The sequence below is a fragment of the Dinoponera quadriceps genome, unplaced genomic scaffold, assembly GCF_001313825.1.
Source record: "Dinoponera quadriceps isolate SergipeBrazil2010 unplaced genomic scaffold, ASM131382v1 scaffold2662, whole genome shotgun sequence".
Taxonomy (NCBI): Eukaryota; Metazoa; Arthropoda; class Insecta; order Hymenoptera; family Formicidae; genus Dinoponera; species Dinoponera quadriceps.
Window position 1 is genome coordinate 579931 of NW_014556703.1, and position 21518 is coordinate 601448.

At 47.4% G+C, this 21518-nt stretch overlaps 1 protein-coding gene across 3 annotated transcripts in view; it reads left to right on the forward strand.

Annotated features, from left to right (window-relative positions):
* LOC106748027 (mannosyl-oligosaccharide 1,2-alpha-mannosidase IA) overlaps nucleotides 1-21518 on the forward strand; it is a 357345-nt gene that overhangs the window by 253615 nt on the left and 82212 nt on the right. The window contains exons 1-2 of one of the 3 annotated variants that reach the window (XM_014626178.1): nucleotides 8998-9368; nucleotides 10175-10401. The exons of 1 other annotated variant lie outside the window; for it this stretch is intronic. The gene's annotated coding sequence lies outside the window, so the exon portion shown is untranslated. Of the gene's footprint in view, nucleotides 1-8997; nucleotides 9369-10174; nucleotides 10402-21518 lie in introns of those variants that run through there. One more of the 3 variants, XM_014626179.1, reaches the window with a different exon arrangement.

A 21518-nucleotide genomic window follows, 5' to 3' on the forward strand; every position in this document is an offset into this window, starting at 1 on the left:
TGTATATGTGGCAACATTAAATGTATCTCTACACAAGCTATACAGGTTGTCCCAGACCAACAGGGACAAACTTCAATAGGGCATAGAAACAGATTGAAATTAGCAGAAAAGTTCTCTGTCATTTTGCAAACAACATGAAAAGTGTTGAGCTATTAATTATTAAAAATGGCCATATATAAAGGCTTCTTTAATTAATAACTCAAGAATTACTCAACTCGATAATTAAATGTTGATAATAATTAAATTTGCGTATTGTTTGCAGAATAGTACGGGACTTTTTGTTCGTCTCAATCTGTTCTACGCCGTCACGAAGTTTGTTCTTGTTGATCTAGGATATCCTGTGTAAAAAGGAAACGGATATTTAAAATTTGATGATAAAATTTAGTTCGTTCGGCGGAGAAATTATTCGGCAAATAAAAAGTATTCCGGTGCTTAATTTCCGATCTAGTCATCCTCGTCCAAAGTTCCTCTTTTCGCACACCTGCACATTTGCATTATTATTATTATTATTATTGATTTTCTGTGAATATTACAAAATACTTGATGTTAACCGTACTGAAAGTACCACGAGTTATGCGACACTATTGAATCCGACTAGCGTTTTAACACCAATCTCTGACAAATATCTCGCGTACCGGGCATGATTATCGCCGCGTGCGAATAATCGACGCTCGCCTCGAATTCTATTTCAAAAATGGGAAATGAGAAGGTATTAATTTAATATGAGAGCGCGCCTGCATGTAAGCGCGTACACGTGCGTACGTGCGTGAATGCTCAAATCGAGAAATATTTTACTATTCATCGGATCGAAAATGGCACGCCGTGTGTGTGTGTGTGTGCGCGCGCGCACGAGGAGTACGCGCGCGTGATTTATTATCGATAGAAAAAGTCGGATTTGTACGCAACATATATAAAAAAGTGATATTTCTCCTTCGACGGCGTAACACCCGTTATGGATAAAATCAAAAATGTTTTCTATCGTTCCGCATCTGGCGGACATGTAAACCATGCAACAAAGCGCGCTCGTATTTTCGCTATCGGTATCGATAGAAAACGCGCATGTGAATAGGTATCTTTCGATTCGATCGCACGGGGCGTGCTCCTTTTTTATATTACCTTCGGCATCCCGACGCAACGCGCGAGCCTCCTTTCGGAGTCATTTTCCCCTCGCTCTGCTCTTCGATGGCGCATTGGGAAAACGAGACTTCCCGCCATGATTTATTAACGGTCCGTGGAATGACACGGCGCTCCTTCGACCTCCACGGAGAATCCATCTTTCCCGGGGCTGCTTGGAAAACCGATAACGGAGCATCGTCGTTTACCGTCTCATGGGAAAAGAATAATTACTGAATATTCCGGCCTTTTAAAGCGTGAGAACGGTAAACGCGTCGGTTAAAAAAATTACGGTCGTTCTGTTGTATTTTTCACCTTCATGTTGCTGCGTAACGCGTTAAAAGTGCTTCCGTTGGGCGCTACCCGGCGCGAATCGCCTATTTACCCAGATACGATTATTCAGACGTGCGGAAAATTAATTAATGGTAAAATCTGTAATTTGCAGCATTTCTTTGTCATTTTTATTATCCCCGGAACTGTCTAAGAGAGGTCTTGAGATATTTTCTCGTACGAGACAATCACACGGAAAGAATGCTGTTGATTCAATAGAATTTCCAACAGTACGCCTGATTGGAGTGAATCTTTTTGATTCAACAGCGGTATCATTGAAACTAATACCTTAATTATTGAAACAATATATAACATAGTAGTTTTGATGATATTTTCCATTGAATCAAGATTCATCTCAATTACAAATGTTGGAGATTTTATTGATTCAACAGCATATTTTATCCGTGCAGGCTTATAAGAGAAATAAGAAAAACTTTTCTTATTATCCGTACTTTACTCGACATTGAGGTCGTCGCAGAGATCGTCTCATCCACGTTTTCCCGTTAGTTTCTAACCACGAGATCCACCTTAGATACAGCGTCGAAAAAATCGATAGCTTCGAATCAGGGCGCTTCGACTCTCGGTGGTTTGCTGAGCTGGTCCGATCTGGTACTCCGGTAGTTCCAGCGGCCATGACTCAGCACGGGGTGTCGTCCCTTTAGCTGTCGTATTTCTGTTCCGAGTTTACACAGTGCGACCGCCGCCATGGGTTAGTCGGGCGTTTCAAAGTCCGACACGATCGAACTACCGTCACGAGAAAATCCACTTTCGCGGATTATGGTGGCATCCGTCCCGTCAAATGGCGCCGTCGCGACCTGTTCATTGTTGATAAACGGGCCGACAGTTGATTTTCGATATGTAGCGTATCGCACGCTCGTGTGTCGCTTGCGAAATCTATTTCTCGAAGATTGCCGCGGGAACGGCGCATCTAGATTTATTTTTCGTTCGTAAACGCAATTAATGAATCCGCGAACGATCGTTTTTTTTTTTTCAGATAACGTTGTTCTAATAATCCACGCGCACACACGCGCACGATCGTGCGTTTTTCCATATTTCTATCTTTCACTAGTCCAAAGTGCTAGAAAATGTTCTATCGAATCACGAAACGAATGATGGGAACGGGAAATAAATAACGGTAAGCGTCATGGAAATTTCGTTTGAAAGTCGTCGGTTCCGCAGAAAGCGATGGAGATTGTTGGATGACCGACGGAATTGATGGGGTTTTCGCGATTTATGTGACAAAGCGCCCCGGGGCGCGTCTATTTTGCGCGATATCACTTATACAATGAGCGCGAGTTTGGCCTTTTCTTTGTCGAACTTTATCAACATTTGCGACGTACGCTTGTACAGCACAAACACACCCGTCGAAGGTGGTCCTTCCGTACTTGGAACCGCCATCCGAACGTATCTCGCGGAACTTAGAGGGTCTATTGTGTTCGCCGCTGCCTTTGTGAACGGACAATCTTACAAAGAGTCCCTCTTCCTCACATTGTTGCTCGACGCTCGCGGAAAATGAAAGTTTAATGCGAGCCAACATCACACATACGGCATCTCATAGATAGCAGATGCTCATTGCACAATCCTTTGGTAGACAAATCTCGGCGAGCTCGCGTGTGTCGCATCATCGAGCTCGCTCGAGAGCTTCACACGGGTAGTTATTTATTACACGTCATTACTTCTATCGTCGTGTCGCGTACACTCGTTTGTAAAATGGCTTGAACATATTTTTTTCAATGAAGTTGGGAGCGAATCTTGCCTGAGCTTTACGACAGTGCTGTGCCATGAACTTGGCTGTTCTCTCCAATTATCTCCAACTCCAATAACGTCGTGTACAGTCTTATTCAACCCATTATTGCGTCTGTTCGCTCAATTATCTGCGGCTCGAGATCTTTTAACGGTCCGGCGACAACGGCTAATCGTCGGCGAGGCCGTGGCGCAACTTTCGGCGTGCAGTGTTAATTTGAACCCCTGAGCGCGAAAAGCGCCCCCAACGCGGCCGCGTGGCGTCCGCGAACAATTTGCGCGAACTCGAACGACCGCCTTGGTTTCGCGAACGAGGGACACACGTGTGCGCGGCCCTCCGGCAAGTTTTTCGGCCGAGACCGAGAAGTTTTGCGCGACACGCTTCGCTTGTACGTTTAGGTAAACCACTTTACTCGTCAGGCTGGCGAACGTGACGCGAATAGCAGACCTGCTCATTCGGCGCAACTTACGCGGCAATCAAAAGACTTCGTTTCGAACACACGTCCGAGTAAATGCGGTGTATTTTTGCTTTTACGTGTATCGGATATCCAAAGTTAGTTACGTATCGAGTATCTCGTTATATTTGTCTTGTTACTTTTTTCATGGTTCTTCTTACTGTTTTTCTCTACTCTTTCGTCGTACAGATCTGCTAAATCGGTCATTCGCGGAAATGTCCTTTATTGTATCCCACTCGAGAGAATCGGCAAATAATACATGAAATATGCAGGGGATCCGATACCGCCTAAATATTACAAACGTTTGTTGTGTGCGTATTTGTGTACCTGTGAGAGCATACGTCAACTTTGTGTTATTTTTAGGAACCTTTAGAACGTCGGCTGCACAACATATAACACGCGGTGTATGCGGTCCAGTAGATCAATATGTACACACCCGCGGTATGCTGGTATAAAAGCCGTAACAAAATATTTGACAGAATATTTGCGCAAACGTGCGATTAACTAATAAAGCTGTGACGTATAGGATAACAATCGTATGCATTTATTTATTTTCGTACGATTGTTTCTCGCGACAATCGGTAAACGGCGCTTTGCATACGAGAAATGTGATTAGCTATTGATTTATCGAATCCATGTGTTGCCAAGCAAATCCCATAACCGTTCAAAGTATACTCACGTCACAAATCGCCCGTACGAAGAGATGAATTTTCAAATCGCGCTCAACGGATATTCGATATGAATGCGAATCTGCGATTCATATCGAACTAGGAAATTGAGTTGCGGGCTATGTATTTGTAATAACTCTCTAATATTATTTAATGATTAGTGTAAATTATTCGAACGATAGATTATTCCACTGGGAACTACAACAAATATTTAAAAAAAGGGAATCTTTTGAGAAAGAACCCAGGTATATATAATTAAGAATAATTAATTACTGTGAAGACAGAATTGCGTGATAAAAAGTATATACGACGAAACAGATTCGTTCAACACGGCGACCTTTATCTCGACAGTATTCTGTAAAATTGATGGAAAGTATGCCTGAAAGATGTCAGGTAATAATTGACAACAGCGGTTGATTGGACGACTTATTAATACAAAAGTACTATACTGATTGTGTAGTGCATATAAAAATTGTTTTCATTTTTTTCTGATAAATAGTTAAGAAATTATGCCGATCAAGCTCTTATTAGACAGACTGTATGTCATTTCCTACCATTATTTGATACCAATGAGTGGTAAAATTAACGAAGTAAACTATCAATTTTCTTTTATACCGATCGACATTCTCGTTCCTCGACGCTAAATGTATAAAAAAAAGAAACGGAAGAGATAGAGAGAAAGCGATTCCGCGGTTCCATATTTCTATAGATTTTCGTTTACAGTCCGCATACTTTACGTATCCGTTTCCCCCACATCGTAATCGTATATCTATAAAGCGGTTCCACTGTTCCATCCTAAATAGATTTTCCGGGGATCGTAATATCCTATGAAAGTTTGATATAGGAATATCAGGTTTCTTGCAGTGCGCGCGGCAGCGCCTCCGCGTCTGCAACGATTCTCATAAATCTCGGTGTCTAGAAGACGAGAATAGAAATTTCGAAAATAGCGTTCCGATTGTACTAAATTCGCCGCGTCTCGGCCGTTCGTGCACCTCCTCGCCGTTCACGATCGATAGCGAGCCTCTCCTTTCAGCGATGGCAATTTTCCGAAATTTATGAAACATTCGTCGTCGGAATTACATACGCTTTCCGCGATATGAAATATCCCTTGCGGAGCGGGGCGAAAGAGTTTATAAAAAGCGAACGTAGAAATTTCATTGCTCGAAAGCGCGATGAGTTTTTCGCTCTCCTCCGTGCGTCTTGATCTGCAGAAACGCGATCATCGCACGAGCGGGACCGCCCTTTTTATCGCTCGCATCCGGAAACGCGTTTCCGTGACATCGCAGAACTCGTAAAAAGGACACGCGCGCGTGCCCGAACGCGTCAGGAGTTTTATTTTTTATCGCTTCGAGTCGCGGCAAGTGCACTGTAAATTGTGATTGCACTGCAGAAATGTAAGTGTCGATCGTGGGGACGTGTTTGTCCGTAATTTCGCGCCGGCGAGTACACGCGAGATACCGTTCTTCTTCACGCGATATTTCTTCGGTATTTTTCCACTGACGTTATTTCGAATGTTTTATAATTTGAATGTGATGTCGTTTAGACGTCATTCAAGTATCGTTTAGATATTTCCACGCCCAACATGACGTCCAACATGTTTCCGCATATTTAAGATAAAATCCTCTTTCTCTCTCACACACCGGTTCTCGTTATTATAAATTTTCTTCTCGGAAGTGTGTATTTCCCGCTGGTGAAGTTCCGCCGGCGCCCCTTTCCCGCCGTAACTTCGCACATGAAGCATAAATCCATATTTGCGTCACTTCCCTTTATTCGCAAATTATATTATTATCCCGCGCAAATATTATTTGCATCAGAAGTAAACGTAAACTCCCTTTTATCTTAATGCACGCTTCCGACAATAAGACGCGACATCAGCCGAGTCGGTCCGTCGCGCTTCCGTAGAACGAATGCGCGCAGCCGGCGGAGAAATGCGATGAGGTGGTAGCGGTTCTGGTAGGATGAGAGAACGAGAGTGGAGGAGTCAAGGAGCAGGTTTGTAATTCATATTAGAGTCTCAGAGGACAAAGCAATCAAGTCGCCCAGAGCGAGCGGGGTTGTGGCGCGGACTCGCTTGGACTTCCGCGTCGAATTAAACTTACAGATCCGCCAGGCACACAAAGAGGCGACGGGACGGGTAGGTGGATGGGACGGGGGGGTTTTCGGATCAAATGAAAGGAAAATATTGTATTTTTTATGAGGGTTCGCTCTCACGGGGGACAGGTTCGGGAAAAACTGCCGCGCGAGGAGCGACGGCGATAGACTGAGTCGGGGGAAGTGAAGGGAAGATGAAGAGCGAAGGGTCGTTGCCTGAGAGGAAGATCAAAGTTGGAATGCGTTCGCGGTTTACAAAAAGAGAGGAGGTTTTTCCGGCTGCTTTATTACGCCGGCGCGGCGGGCTTTTCAACAACGTCCGAGGTGGGCTGCGGTCGCAATCAGGGCCTTAATGAAAATGTAAATCCGTCAGCGTCCGTCCGGTCACATCCGGATTTAGTAATCTCGTACTCGGCGGACTCATAGATGGTGCGTTTAACAATCCTTTTCCCGAACGATCGCGGGCCGCCGCATAGTTCCGGGTAATTAAATTCCCCCGTCGCGGAAAATAAGCGTTAGCGTTGAAGAGAAAGGGACAGAGGGGCAGAACGAGACGGAGGAAAAAGAAAGAGCCACGCGCGAGTCTCGAAATTGCCGAACGCCCACGAACGCGGGCGGGATTTATGCGTGTAATAAAATTTCGCCCGAGTCTTTTCGGCGGGCGCGTAAGCGCGAGAGAGATTCCTCGAGGAATTTCAGCGAAAGATTAAAAGCGTGAAAGACCGGTGGCGGTTCATAAAGAATATCTCGGGATACTTTCACGCCGCGTGCTACACCTGCGTGCGCCTCCACGCGCGAGAAAGGATTTCTTACAATGCGGACTAACGGATGTATCGAAATGAGAATCTTAATGAATATGCAAATCCGACGGATTCTCGGTGGGACGCGAACTTAATAATCCGCGCACGCGACAGTCGGTGTATATTCGCTCGACGCGCGCGGCCTGTAAGACCCGCGAGCGAGTCGTCGCGTTCTAATTTTGCAATGTGCAGCTACACGCTGCACGACGAAGCGGGTCTCCCTTTCCTCTTCTTTTTTTTTTTCTATAAAAAGAAGGAAGGGGAAAAAAACTGGAAGATGCTCCTGATCGATCTTGAAGCGTCGAGCGGCTTTGCTCCGCTAACGTTGTATCGTATAAACGCCGGGAACACGTCGATCTTACGTGCCACGGCCGTTCTCTAGGGTTAATGATAGCCTTTCCGTGCTATTATTAATGAACGACATACGTAAACATTCGTGGCGGACATAGTCGTGCGGGCGCCGCATTGGTAGTGACGCGCGGCGAACGCACGGCGATATATCTCGGCGTCCTGGACGGGTCTTAATGAAGATATAATCGTGATGGTTATTAGATAGGCTCGCGTGCGCTTCGTTATTAGATCGAACTTCGGCAGGCTCAGGAGTTAACTAGGTTCTGATGAACCTCGCGCGCGCGATATCTGTTGGATGCGCGCGTTTCTCCCTTCGTTTGCCGGCGAGCCCGCTCGAAAAGGCCGACGAATCTCCGGGAACAAACGGCAGGGGGGGGGGGGGGGNGGGGGGGGGGGGCGGCATGAAAATCTCCGGCTTGGCGTGAAAATGATTCCCATCACGCAAGTGCCATCGTGCCCGTTTTAATCCGGCGCGCGAAGCTGCTCGTGCAGCCGCGATAATTGACGACTATCGTGCATGAAGACGACGTACCGTTGCGCAACGTTGCTGGAAACGGATTCGGAATGACGTAATTCGCGCGCGCCGCGTTATCGCCCGTCTTCATTTCCCCGGCTCTCAGATCTGGATCATAGATTCCGACCCCTTTAACGTCGCCGTGCGTACGTCCGCCGGCGTTCTCGCAACAGCACTCGATAAATAGCAGACTCATTTCTGACGCTTTAACTGCATTTTGCGAGCCATTTCGTATCGTGCACTGAGAGAAATCCATTTGATCGACTCGGACGAAATTCTTGTTCGGACAAAACAAACGCTTTTGTTGGGAGAAGTGAAATTTGCTTTTCTGCGCCAAAGGTTTGGCTTACCAAGACGACAATAAAGAAGGTTCGGAGAACGATGAGAGATTCGATCGTTGTCTAGGATCTTACGACCAGCTGACCGAAGTGCACTGAGAGACCAGGTTTCGCCGCATCGATCGTAAAATGGGTAATCAAACGTGATTCGGTGGAAGGAAACGAAATCGCCCGATTTTCGATTGACGCAGCCGAACTTGGTTTTTACAACCAAAAATGTTATTCCCCTCAATCGAATCACGATTTCGATCGTTCGTCGATCGACAGGACCAATTTCCCGGTGCAATAACGCGCCGTCGGCCCTGAGCGTGAATTACCGTCGTTCGCCAGTTTAGCAGCTTACACTTTCTCCAGGAGGATACCATCGCGGGAACAGCGCGCTCCGCTGCATCTCGATCCCGGGTCGAGACCGGAGTGTCATCGGGGCTGGAGTGTCGTCAGGACTGGAGTGTCGGGGCGCGCTTAGCGGCGGATAGACGGGCGCTTCGTGACGCCTCGGGTCCATTCGGCTGGCGAGCGGAGCAGCCGAAGTCGACCGACTGAAGTCGGTCGCAGTCACTCGTTCGAATCGCGAGCCGCGCGCCAGTGCTCCAGCGGACGCGATCGCGCGCGTACGTATCGTTTCCTCTCCTCCCGCCGGCGAGATTGGCGAGTTTTCTGTCGCGATCGTGCACGGGGTGCGTTCTTCTCGAGTGTGTTCATTGAGTGTGGTGCGTGTGTGAGAGTTCCGAGGAAACCGGTGCAAGTGGAAGGCAGGAGCGAAGCGGAAACGATCGCGACGCAGCAACGCAACGAAGTTGTCCTGTGACATACCGAGCGTTCCCGGCGTTCCTCGCGAGCAAGCGTCTCGGCGAAGGGCTGCTCTTTCCCCGTTCGAGAAGCAGGCCGGCCTTCTCTCCGGTGCGTCTGGCGACCGCAACCTTGCCGCGACGACACCGCGATCGACGTCACATCGAACAACGAAGGTCGAGACGTGGTCGTTAGCACTCTCTCTCTTTCCCTCTCGCGCTTCGAAAAACGGTCGGGTCCGCCGCCATAGAATTGTGAGTCGCTATTCGGCGGTGGTGGTGATACACACACTGTGCGCGCGCCATTCACGGTTGTCTCGTACGCACATTCGCGTGAATTCCACGCCGAGACAGTCGTGCGTACCCCGAATCGTGGCAGGCGGAGTGTGTTCGACATTTTTCGTCGTTCACCGGTTGGCACACGTCACCTCGTGCTGCGTCGCGCACAGGCTCTTCCGCTCGCGTTTTCAATCGAGCCCGGCCGTTGCGCGAGGAATATCACGCCGATTATCGACAATTATCGCCATTGTTATAATACCGTGCTCGGATCGCACCCCGGGAGCGTACAATCGGACGCTAACGTGCTCCAGTTTCCTGAGCTGACGCGGCGCCGAAAGCCGTCGATAATAATCGACTGGCGGATCGAGAACGTGCGTCGAGGCTTGACTTTTGCGCGGGCATGCAACAGCCTCGCGCGACCTTTTGAATCTGCACCGCCGGAATCGCACGATCGTGTCGGGGGCGGCCGGTCGTCGTTGTTGCTGTATCGAAGCTCGCCGCACGCGAACTCCCCGAAGAGAGATCCGTTCGTCGTGGCTCGTCGCGAAAAAACGGCGTGACATTTGCGCGCGCGCTCAAAGATAACAGCCGGCGATAATTCCTAGGGACAAGCCGATCGTCGACCTCGCGCCGTATCGCGCGTCGTACATATTTTAACGCGATTAGCGCGGACTCGATAATCGCCGCTCGTTTCGCCGATACAGCTCTCCGGACACCGGATTACTGGCGTGCGCGGGAGAGAGCTAAACCTCCAGCCGGGGAAAACGATTGCGATTGGATATACCGTGTGATCGATTTTGCCGTCAAACGAGAGCGCAATACTCGGACGTCTTATCGGATACTGCCCATCGTTCTGTGATAAAAGCCTGTGATATTCTGAGATTTCACCGGGATCGTCGAGAGGACCTCTTCCTTCGTCCTCCGGAAATCGGTAAGAAATGAGCTCTCGAATCCCCTCGCGATAAGATGAAATGCAGTCGCGTACGAGTTAGTCGAGGTTATTGCGACTCGGCGACTGTCGCATCGTTGCGCGTTATCCACGAATTCCGACGAATACGGAGCGGTGACGCGCAATCGAGCCGAATGTAATCGAGAGCCGGCCGTACGAGGAATTTTCACGTATCGACTGTTTTTCATCTTATCGCCGTTGTCCGCGATCCGGTCATATCGAAGCGTCGTGAACGAAATCGCCGAGCGAATATCCCGTCAAAGAGCGGTGGAAACTCCCGGTCGCGAGTAGGAACGAAGTTGCGAGGCTGATCCACTATTGATTCGCGAGCGCGTCCGAAGAGGAAGCAAATGAGATATACGGGCGATTTTTCGGTTCGACGAGAACGTACTTTGGAAACGAACATGCGCGATTTTCCGATCGCAGTAGTACCGACCGCCAGGCGAAACTCGATTTCTAATACTCCATCGTTCCCCGCACACGGTGATTTTCTCTGTGAGGTTATTAAATCTTAATTCGGTCGTATTCCGCAGAAAAGACGAGCGAAATGTCGCTGGTCGATTTCCTCGTGCATCGAGCTTGATTTCATTATCGCTGCTTGGCGGGGCAATGTATGAGAAATTTAATCAAAGGTCGGACGCGCGTCAAAAAAATGTCCGAATTGAGATTTATCTTGCACATTCCTTTTAATACTATAAATAAATCTCCGCGTTTAAGCGGTTTTTATCAGTGTTGCGTACACAGCGGTGCTTGAAAAAGCAGCTATTAAAAATTTGCATATTCAGTAATATTGTGTTTGCAAACTTTGACGAAGGTTCCCGGCGATGGGTAATGGCGCTGTTTACACACAACCTCGTATTTGTAACATGCTCGTGTCGTGTGTTTATCTTAATTAATTGACAGACCCAACATTGTTTAATCTTCTGAGTGTTGTAATCTAAAATTATTCTAACAGTAGCGTAAGATATTTCGTCAGTCAGATCACACGTTTATATTTTAAATGTAAAATTTTCAGTCAATATTTTTCAGATAACACGATAAAAGAGATAATTTTGTCCAGAAACTTTTGACCGGTCTTACATTTTACCACGATAACTGCTTTTCTTGGAAGTAAAATTAGATCGCTGGAGGAGGAAATATTCTGGAGAAAAATAGTGTCGAATTCTGACCTGAATGACGCTCCAATTTCCTCTGTCAGTCGGCGTCCCAAATTTATCTCGCGAAAGAAAGCGCACGATTTCTGACATGAGCTTTCATACGAATGTTCAATGTTACATAAGTGGAATCGACCGTGGAGGAGAACATAAATTATTTGCCCATCAACCCGATGCTTCGCACGAAACCGCCATCGAGAGTCCCGTTTGCAATTTCTGGCCGCGAATTTCAGTCAAGAAACATCTTTACGACACATGAGGGTGCCGGTTGAAGCCGACGACCCCGTAGAAGGTTGACCAAGGCCGTTCAGGTCTATTTATAGTGCGGCGGTAACAAGGTAGTCATTTACGAGGAATCGCGTTTTCGTACATGTCAAATTCCATTGAAGTTATATATATGTATATATATATATATATATATATATATATATATATAATTCATTTACATTTTCTTATAATTTTCGAAACTTTTGCTCGCGTTATTGCATTCTTTTTTTTATAGTAAATTAGCATAGATGATATTGAAACATACAATCGCTCATTGAAGTATTTTAATTCGTATTGCATCGTTAATTCGCCAGGGTAAAAATTTCAGAGATTAGATAAGAATAAAAAGAATAAACGACTCGTTTACGGGAGCGAGAAATGTAGGGGAACACATTTTTTATCCGATATCTGCACGAGATAATTGTGATACATATCGGCAAATTTTTATCTGACCATTTTAGCAGGAGAGAGAAAGAGAGTGACGGCTATCGCGATGTCCGCCACTCGACACTCTGACATAATTTTAGAGAATTTCGACGGCTTCGATAAATGTTATAATTGAATAGAATGCCAATTTATTTATTTAATTTGTCCGATATTATCATCTTTCACATTCACGTCCGCAATTGCAAATTATAATTAATATCAAAACAACCTATATAATTAGCGATAAATTATTTGATGATAAAATGACAATTTATCAAAATTTTACGCGCATTTCCACGCAGATTTGTAATTGTCAGTCGCGGCGTGGCGAATAGTGCGGCGATCGATCAAAATTCCCGTCCTGTCCGCTCGTTTTTCGCGATTTCAACAATCCCGGCGCGATTCCGTGTCGTGTGGAAAATTATCCTCGTCCACGACGACATTTTTGGTGAACTCGTGGATTTGTCGCCGCGAGAGAGAGAGAGAGAGAGAATATATCCACGGTTCGTCTAATTCGAACGGGCGACCTTTGCAATCGCGACCCTTACCAGGCATTTACTCGCTTTCGAGTCTTCCGATACGCGTTTCGTCGCGGCGAGACGTGTCGGCCGGAAGTTCCGCGCTCGTAATTCGGCATTTATCGGCCGTTCTCCCGGAGCGCGTTTCTATTCACTACGGGAAACGGGGAAAGAATCAGGTCGCTCGCGCGTGGTGAATATGAAAGTCTAATGCGCGAATTGGTACCCGTACCTTTCATCGGATCGCGACAGAAAAAAAGAGAAAAAAAAGGGTAAAGGACGAAGAGCACAAAATTGTAGCGGTACACAATCGGAGGGGCGGGTCGTAAATCTAGCGCGCGGTTTTAAAGCGAGCCGTTGCGACAGCAGGCGGCGGATAAAAAGAGGAAAGAAGACGTCGCACGCTAAATGGCGACCCTCGGCGCGTCGCGACGCGACTTCGTCGTGCATATTCCATACTCGTGCAAATTCACGAAACGGATAGTCGGCGGCGCGCCGGTTAAGCGGTGAGGATGATACGGAGCCTACTTTGCATTATGCGAGACGGGACCGGGAGCTTTTAGAACTGTATATACATTGAAAAAGTTCCCGCTCTGCGGTGAGTCAGTCCGAAAATTTAAATTGCACTTTTGTACAGAGTCGCGCCGCTGCCTTTATACCGGCCGCTTCCTCTCGCCGGTCGTCTGTTTCTCTGTATCTCCCCCCCCTCCCCCCTCCTCTCTCTCTCTCTCCCTCCCTCTTCGTTCTTCCGTGTTAGGCCGATATGCATTATGCAAGGAGTTAGCTCGATAGCTGCAATCAAGGAAGAGAGGCGCGACGGTTGGTTGGTCGTTTCAGGAAACCGAGTAAACCGTCGCGCGAGGAAATAAAGAGTAAAAGCGTCGCGACGAAAAGCGCCACGCTGCGGCGGCAGCATCGCGAAATGCTCACGTCGCGGGTCGCCTCGCTCGGGCGTGACATTAGCACGCTTGAAAAAATAACGAGGAGGCCCCGCGAGGTGTGTTTGAAAGCGGCGGGCGAAGTCGCGCGCGTGCAGGCGAGCGAGAAGTGTCTTTCTCTTCCGACCCTATCTTCGGCTATGAAAACTTATACTCGCGACTGCTCGCTCGGGGTAAACCGACGAAACATTTATGAGGATAGACGTTCCTGACTGGGGCTTTTCCGCGAGTTGCTCGCTACGTAGTTTCGCGCGATTCGAGTTAAAGGCACACACGTCGTTCGCGGAGTATATCCGCGCTCGGCGCGTTTTCGAGCGATTTCCCTACGCGAAATTGCGGCGATCTCGAGTGAAAAATGCAGAACCACCGCCTTTTCTTCTCCTTCGTTTTTCTCACGTCATGATTTTCGCCACGAGCGGAGTTCTCACCGCGTCGCCAGACGCGCGTCGTTCACCTCGCGCGGCGACAGCCCCGAGGATCGAATCGCCGTTTAACCGCTGTTTAACCGTTGTCCCCGGCAATCACGCTAAATAGCGATACAGCGTGAGCCGTTGGCACGCGAAAGGTCAAGCGCGGATCATCGTGTAATATATTCCGCCACTGTGCCGCACGTCTCGAAAACGCTAGTTGATTTTACGCGTCCGTCTCGTCACCGTCGTCGCGTCGTTCGAATCCCGTACGCTGTTTGCACAGCCGATTCACGTTCGCAACTGTCATTTGCAAACTCCACGGTGTACGTGGACTACGTGTCGCATAGACGCGAGGTATTTGCAGCGCGTGAGTCGCGTCATAGTATAAGACCACCTCGATGTTCGGGCAACGCAGACGCGCGCGTTAAGAGGCGGGCAAGCTCGGCCGACGACGACGCGTCTTATTCGAGGTGCTATCGCCGATCTCTCTCGCGATTACGCTCAATGGCCGCGAGAGATTTTTCAAACAAAATTACTTTTACCTCTATTTTTCACATTTCTGCTCTTCAGTTTTACCGCGTGCTCAGTTATCACTCTACTTGGTATCGATCCGATGGAAGATTGTGAAACAATGGCCAGACTCTTACTACTTCCAGGGACTCGAAACGCGAATCGGAGCTGCGAGAGCGTCCCGGTATGCGATTTGTCTACGTCTTCTGGTATAGCGTGGAATAAGCGAGCGGAGTCCTTTGCATTCTGCGCGCGCGTGCGAAATGCCATTCACCGGGTACACCTGGAGGAAACACGGAATGCAAACGGTCGGAAATCGCGCGACTGTCGTCGTCCCGTGACGACGACGACGACGACGATCCGCGAACTTGTTCTCGCGAGCGTTACTTCGCTGAATATGGACGTATACGACACGAGGCATGGCGAGGAGACGAGACAAGGCGACACGACACTACGCGACGATGTGCATCGTTCGGGGAGCAACGCTAGTCGCAGTCTGAATGATCCGTTCAGCAGCGAATTGCCATTCATGTCGTATCGTGCGGGGTACGTGCGTACTATCTGAGAGACGTAAAGGTGGGTCGTAAATAGATCGCAGTCTTTACCTTGACCGTAGAGCGCGGCGGATGCTGCGCTCCTGGCACGACTACGTGCGGTGCTCTTTGTGCGCCCGCGACAGCGAGAACGACGACGTAATATTCTTAGTGCCCGCAGAAGGAAACTTAGGGGAATTTCAACCGGCAATTAAAGCGAGCGGTTCTTTCTTTTCCGGCTTTTATACCGGAGATATACGTCTCGAAACACATTTTTCTCCCCACGCCTCGTCTCGTTTATTTCTGTTTTCTCGTCTCGCGCCTCCGCTCATTCCGTATTTACGGGTTACGTAATTACCTTGAAAATTATGATTCTCGTTATCGCTTTTTGGTAGAACTGCCGCACAGGCCCGCTATCATTTATCACTCTTAGTTCATTTGTTAGCAAAATGTAAAAAGGATATTCAAAGATTGATGGCCCCGCGAAGCAATGCTTCGCGAACCGTCCGAAAGATTAACGGCTCCGTAACTGATAAGTGAGCCACTTCTGATAATCATGGCCGGGGCTCGGTGATTAAACTTCGGTGGAGCGAAGATTTCTTTAACTTACGGAACTTGTTACTCTCATCGGCATTTAGATCGAGGGACGATCGGCGGCCCCGATAAGAGAGAGAGAGAGAGAGAGAGTTGTCCCCTTGGAGAGGATTTACGGCTGCTTAAAGTCGCCGATTAATCGTATGCGTGGGAACGCTGTCCGAAAACGACATTCGTGAATACTTGATTCCATCTTGCCGAACTTTTCCAATCATACCCTCCACGTTCTCGCGACGGAATCGGCGGCCCGAGCGGCGAGGAATTACGACGTACGTAATGAAAGTTCACTGAAGAGGAACCACCTCCATCTTCCCCAGGTTGATCTAGGCGAGTACATTTTTATGCCTCTTCCCTCCCCGACTCCATCGAGATAATCGTTCGTCCGCCTAAAAGGAATGTCCGAGAGGGTCGGGCCGATTTTTATCAGCTGCGTGAGATGGGAACGAGTCGTAGACTCGCGTAGAGGAAATACGGATATTTTAGAATACTAAGATTTTTTTTAAGATAAATCGAGAACTATTAAAAATAGCTGAAATTAGTTTTCACTATGTTGTAATGCCAAGTGTTCCTTTTTACAACGTGTCCCTAACGGGTTTCGTTTATCTACAGATAATAAATTTAACGTTATATATATTTTTTGAAGTATAGATATATTTTAAAATGTATATTTTAGAAGGGTAATATTGAACAAGCCGGATAAAACGGAATACATCATTTATCTTGTAGAAAAGTAATCTTTCTCGTATTTCAATGAATAATAATGATCGAATATATAATATAATTATATTATATATTTATTATATTATAATCTATTACATAAAATTACATTTTTGTACTTTCTATTATAATAATGTCATATAAATGAACATAGCATCATATTAGTTTCATCCCATTGTTTATGACATTTTAACGATGTCACTTTTCAACGATATCTTCTTCAGCATTCTGAAAGGGAGGAACAGTAGAATATAGTAATATGCTATACTTATAAAAAGTGACAGATGATATGGACTATCCCGTAATATTCGACATCGCACTTCCTCTATACGATACTTCCTCGATCTTTCCGAACGAATCCTTTGGATGAGAAATTTCCGCGCAGCTTGCGAGTATACACCGAAGTGGGATACTTCATCGTATCGGTGGCGATGAAGCATCGCGTCGTGAGGTGGAATCGCGTGTCGATGAAAATTACGACGGGGCACACGCCAACGATGATAATTAACGAAACCGTTGGGATTGATTGAATATTTACGCGGTGTATAGTGCACGCTACGAACGGCGAAAACATATCCGAAAACATCCGAGATGTACATCTGGCACGCCTGTTAGCTAATTAGATTTACGTAATTATGTGAAAATAATTGCGTTCACGCGATCACGGTACTCGATTTACACGCCTTTCTTTCGTTGCCCCGTGTGCAAGATAAAGTCCCGGGGTGGTGGAAAAAAAAGAAAGAAATGTAGTCGCAATACCGGCGAGCCCGGCAAATCCGGCCCGTTTTTGCTCGTCTAAGACCACACTGGCTGCACGGTTCCTTCGCCTTCCCTAAAAACTTTTCTCTCGTCCTGTCAGGATGATTTATCGACGTATTGGCAGGTGAATATATGCGGCGCGATCGATCGTTCCGCGAATCACTTGCACTGCATTCTCGTACAGGCTGCTTCGTGCAATCAGCATCGCTTCGCGGGCGCCTTGACGAGCGATTCGTCATTTAAGCCGGCTTTCACTCCGAGCCAGCTGACAGTTTCGTTACGATTAATTCCAACAGCCGAATACGAGCTCGACTTTGCCTTTTTTTGCTCGTTTTTATTTTTTTTTTTTACTTTTTCATCGAGAAGGGAGTGGAATTTCCCGTCGATGCTCGCTTTTATCATCGACATAATTCGATTATCACCCAGCTGTATAAATTCGTCGACTTAACCGCGTTTCATGAGCTAGTAGGTTGCGAAATCCTGTTTATACACGTGACGGCCGCGAATTCAGCGGTTGACGCGCAGATGTTATAAATACTTGTTTCTCTCTCTCTCTCTCTCTCTCTCTCTCTCTCACGCACACATTTTTTTTCTTTTTCGAGATATCCGATAGAAAAATGAAAATAGATAGTAGAACTAGGGCGGGTCTCTTTGTCTCATCTTTTAACCTTATTTCCGGAAACACCGACCGATGGCCGAGCGGGCAGCTGATTTTTTGCGCGGTATCTATTTTTACCGAACGCGCCCTGATAAGGAATATAACTCGGTGGTTTGACACGCGTATCAAAACGGCATTTTTATCGGTTGGGATTGTTCGAGCTCATTGTTCCTCATAACAATATCAGCTTTTCCGCCGGTCCATTGTCGTCATGGACCAAGTTCGAGAAGTGGGCCATCGAAGCCCCAAAGCGCCGCGGCCTTCGTATCTTCGTGGCGAGTGAACCGGGTCACCGATCGCAAGGTTACGTCTTCCCTGGGTTATCTATTCCTAACGGGGCCAAACTACGCGGCGTTTGCGGAATAACGGCGCGCAACACGCTATATTCTATCGGATTTAACGCCCGTGGAGGTCGCCAGATCATCAACTCGGTTATATATTGCAACGCGCTTTAATTAGTCGCAGGTACGAGATATCCAATCGTCGAAAGTTTTACCTCGTGCGAGTACACGTGTACTCAGATACGGCATCCCTTATAGCTCGCTACAACGAGAGGGGATTGTGGTCTTATTGGAATATCGCTCGGAAGAGCGGCCGATAAATTTGCCTATGGATTTCCTATCGCGCGTCGCTGTTTCCCGACGATATCACCCCACCGCGAGGTATATCTCGGCCGGGGGAATTTTTATATCGGGCAATTGATTGCGAGCGAAGATACAAGAATATTCCACGAAGACGACTCTCCGGCGAGAACGCGAGATATATTGTTACTCGCTGCTACCGTGGTAAAGAATGCTCTTACAGGGTAAAAGCTGCTCTTTCCACGCGCCATCCTTCGCCCGCCTCCGTCTTCTCCTTCCTTAACGAGAGATACGGCGTACTTTACAGCGCGGCGTTTCTAGAGTCAGCGGGAGCAACTAGTTTACGTAACGAAAAGAAAATGTTAAGCTGCACCCGGAGCCATTCGTCTGTCGAACTCGTCGCCGCGTTTACCCGTCCTCTCTCTATTTACCCGGCCAAGTTTCCGAGAGAGCGTCGGCGATGTCGTAATTAAAGAGACTCAAAATTAACTCCGTCGGGATTATTAGGTTGACTCTACGGCGCATAAAATTGCACATTTCACCTCCTATCTCGTTCCCCTCCTTTTTTTTTCCCTCCCTCTTTTTTTGCCGTCAGTTATCTCGACGGTAATTGCGAGTTCGCCGGTGTATCTAAATTTTTTTGGCAAGTACCGCCGCAACGCGCGACCTCGTTATTAATGCACGATTCTATCCCGTCGTAATACATATCGCGATAACGAAACGCGAAATAAAAGGTAGGATTTGCGATTTGACGGCGCGCATCGAATAAAAAGGGGTGCATTTACAAATTACTCACTTGAAAATCTCCCGACGGGAATGCAGCCGTCACGCGGGGCTTCCTTTTTTTTCTGCTGGAATATCGTGTAACGAGGATGTGTCGCGAAATGACTGAAATGGCGCGTTACTTCCGCGGTAAATCGAGCGCTCGTTTTATCCGATTTAACGTGCAAATGCGACGCTCGCATTTTTCTTCGCCGCGGAAGCAAATAGTGAACGAGCGAGCGAGCGAACCAGCGAACGTTAGGCAAGAAATTGCGTTCCGAGATGGATAGTCACGTTCACATTGTACATCGAATAAACACCGTGCCCCGTTCTTCCCCCGCCAGCCGGTCCAGAGCGCATACATAATAATAAAAACTGCGGAAAAGAGATTATATTTCGCGCACGTCGCACTCGTTTCGCGAGCTCTCGCATTAAGCTCGAGCGCGCCGGATTCGAGCGATAAATATTTAAAGACGCATCGCCGCGACCGCGATATTAATTCGAAAAACAAGAAGCTACCTGAAGCACCTTAGAAATTATTCCGTGGCGAAGTTTATTAAGTACCGGAGGAGACTCGCGGGCTGTATTAAAATTCACGGGTATCTCGGGAGGCCGGGGAGGAGGGGGAGGGCGGAGTTGGAGGTTCCGCGGCGTTAGCGATTTGTTTCTCTACTTTCATAACAGGCGCGTTTACTCTCTGTGTATTATGCAAAATCTCGCGCGACGCTGCACTTTGTCCAATTAAGTTCCACTAATCCCTGCCCCCGCCGTCGCGCGCGTCGAAGCGGATGAAAGTCGAAAAGACCGTTTGAAGCATCCGCGCGATGGTACCTATCGTTCCGTATCTTTTTTTTTTCCCCCGAGTAGAAGTTGATACTTTGTCAGGTAATACGAGCGCGGCGAAAGGGAAGAAAAAGATAGAAATGAAAACGAGCGAGACCTCACGTCCGTAGAAAAGCCCATAGCGAAAAAAAATTACGCGTTTCGTCAACTACGAACGATGATAGAGTCGGGATTGAATTTCGGATCGAATTTAAAATTGGAATTACCGCCGCTGGAAGTACGCGAGGATCGCCCAATGAAAGCTCATGCGCGTCTCGATTTCGATACGCGAATATCGATGGCAACTCTGCGTGTGCGGTAAAGGCGCTTGGGAAAATTTCGTCGAGAGCGTCGAGGAGCAATTGCGAAACAAATGAGGAGGGAAGTTGGGAACGCTCATATCTCGAGCACGACGGCAGAGTGGATTCATTTCTTACCGAAATTATCGCCTTTTTTCGACGTAGCCTTCCGTCCGCCGGGAGGTAGGACTCTCGCCTAACCAGCAAAATGCTAATCACTTTACGTATCACGACTTCCGCGCTGAAAGGTGCACGAAGTGCCGAGGTGGGCGACCCTCCGGGTACCCCTCTCCGCCGTATGTATATTCATACGACTCTCGGCCTGTCCGCTTTATTTCCGTTCTCCTCTTTACGGCACACGTTATCCTTCCAGCGGTTTCATTTTCATCGCTCCTTGTTCCGCTATTATACGTGGGTGAAAGCGAAGAAAGAATAATTGAAGATTAGCAACTGTATTATGCGATTTTCCGCGAATAATTTGCAAAGCAGATTATTACATTGGGCACGTTTATTACTTCGAGTGTAATTTGTGTGACTCGTTCCGGATAAATTCGAACCGATCTCCTCCCGTGTAGAAAGCGCCGTGTGTGAGATATTCTCGGGAAACTCTTCGATTAAAGAATAATGTGAGTCGAATGGAGTGACTTATTTTTGCCCAACCAATGGTACAAGGGGAATATTGCATAGCGAGCAAATTGAGAGACAAACTCGTATCGGTTAAGGTAACTTATTTTCTCACTTAAGACCATATTGCAGTAAAAATAGAAAACGTATCAAAAGACATCCTCGGAAGTTGAAAAGAGGTTGTCTTTTCGGCATACCGCCGCGATTGCATCGTAATCGGATCAATAATTCTCCAGTCAGAAATGGGACTCGCGGCACGCTCAAAATAGGATCAAATTAGACAGAGCGGGTTAAGCGAGCGCGCAATCCAATTAGACGTTTACGTGGTTTTATATTCCGTCGATTCAATTGATGTCGGGTAGATTCTTCTCGGGGAATCCAATAATGATTTTACGCGATCTGAATTGCCACGCGGGCAGGAGGAAGGCGGGGGGGGGGGGGGGGAAGNTTCGTCGATGTCTACCTCTCTAGTTCTGAGTTTCCTATTCCGTGGATCCCCGGAATTCTTGGTATCCGCGCCATGAATG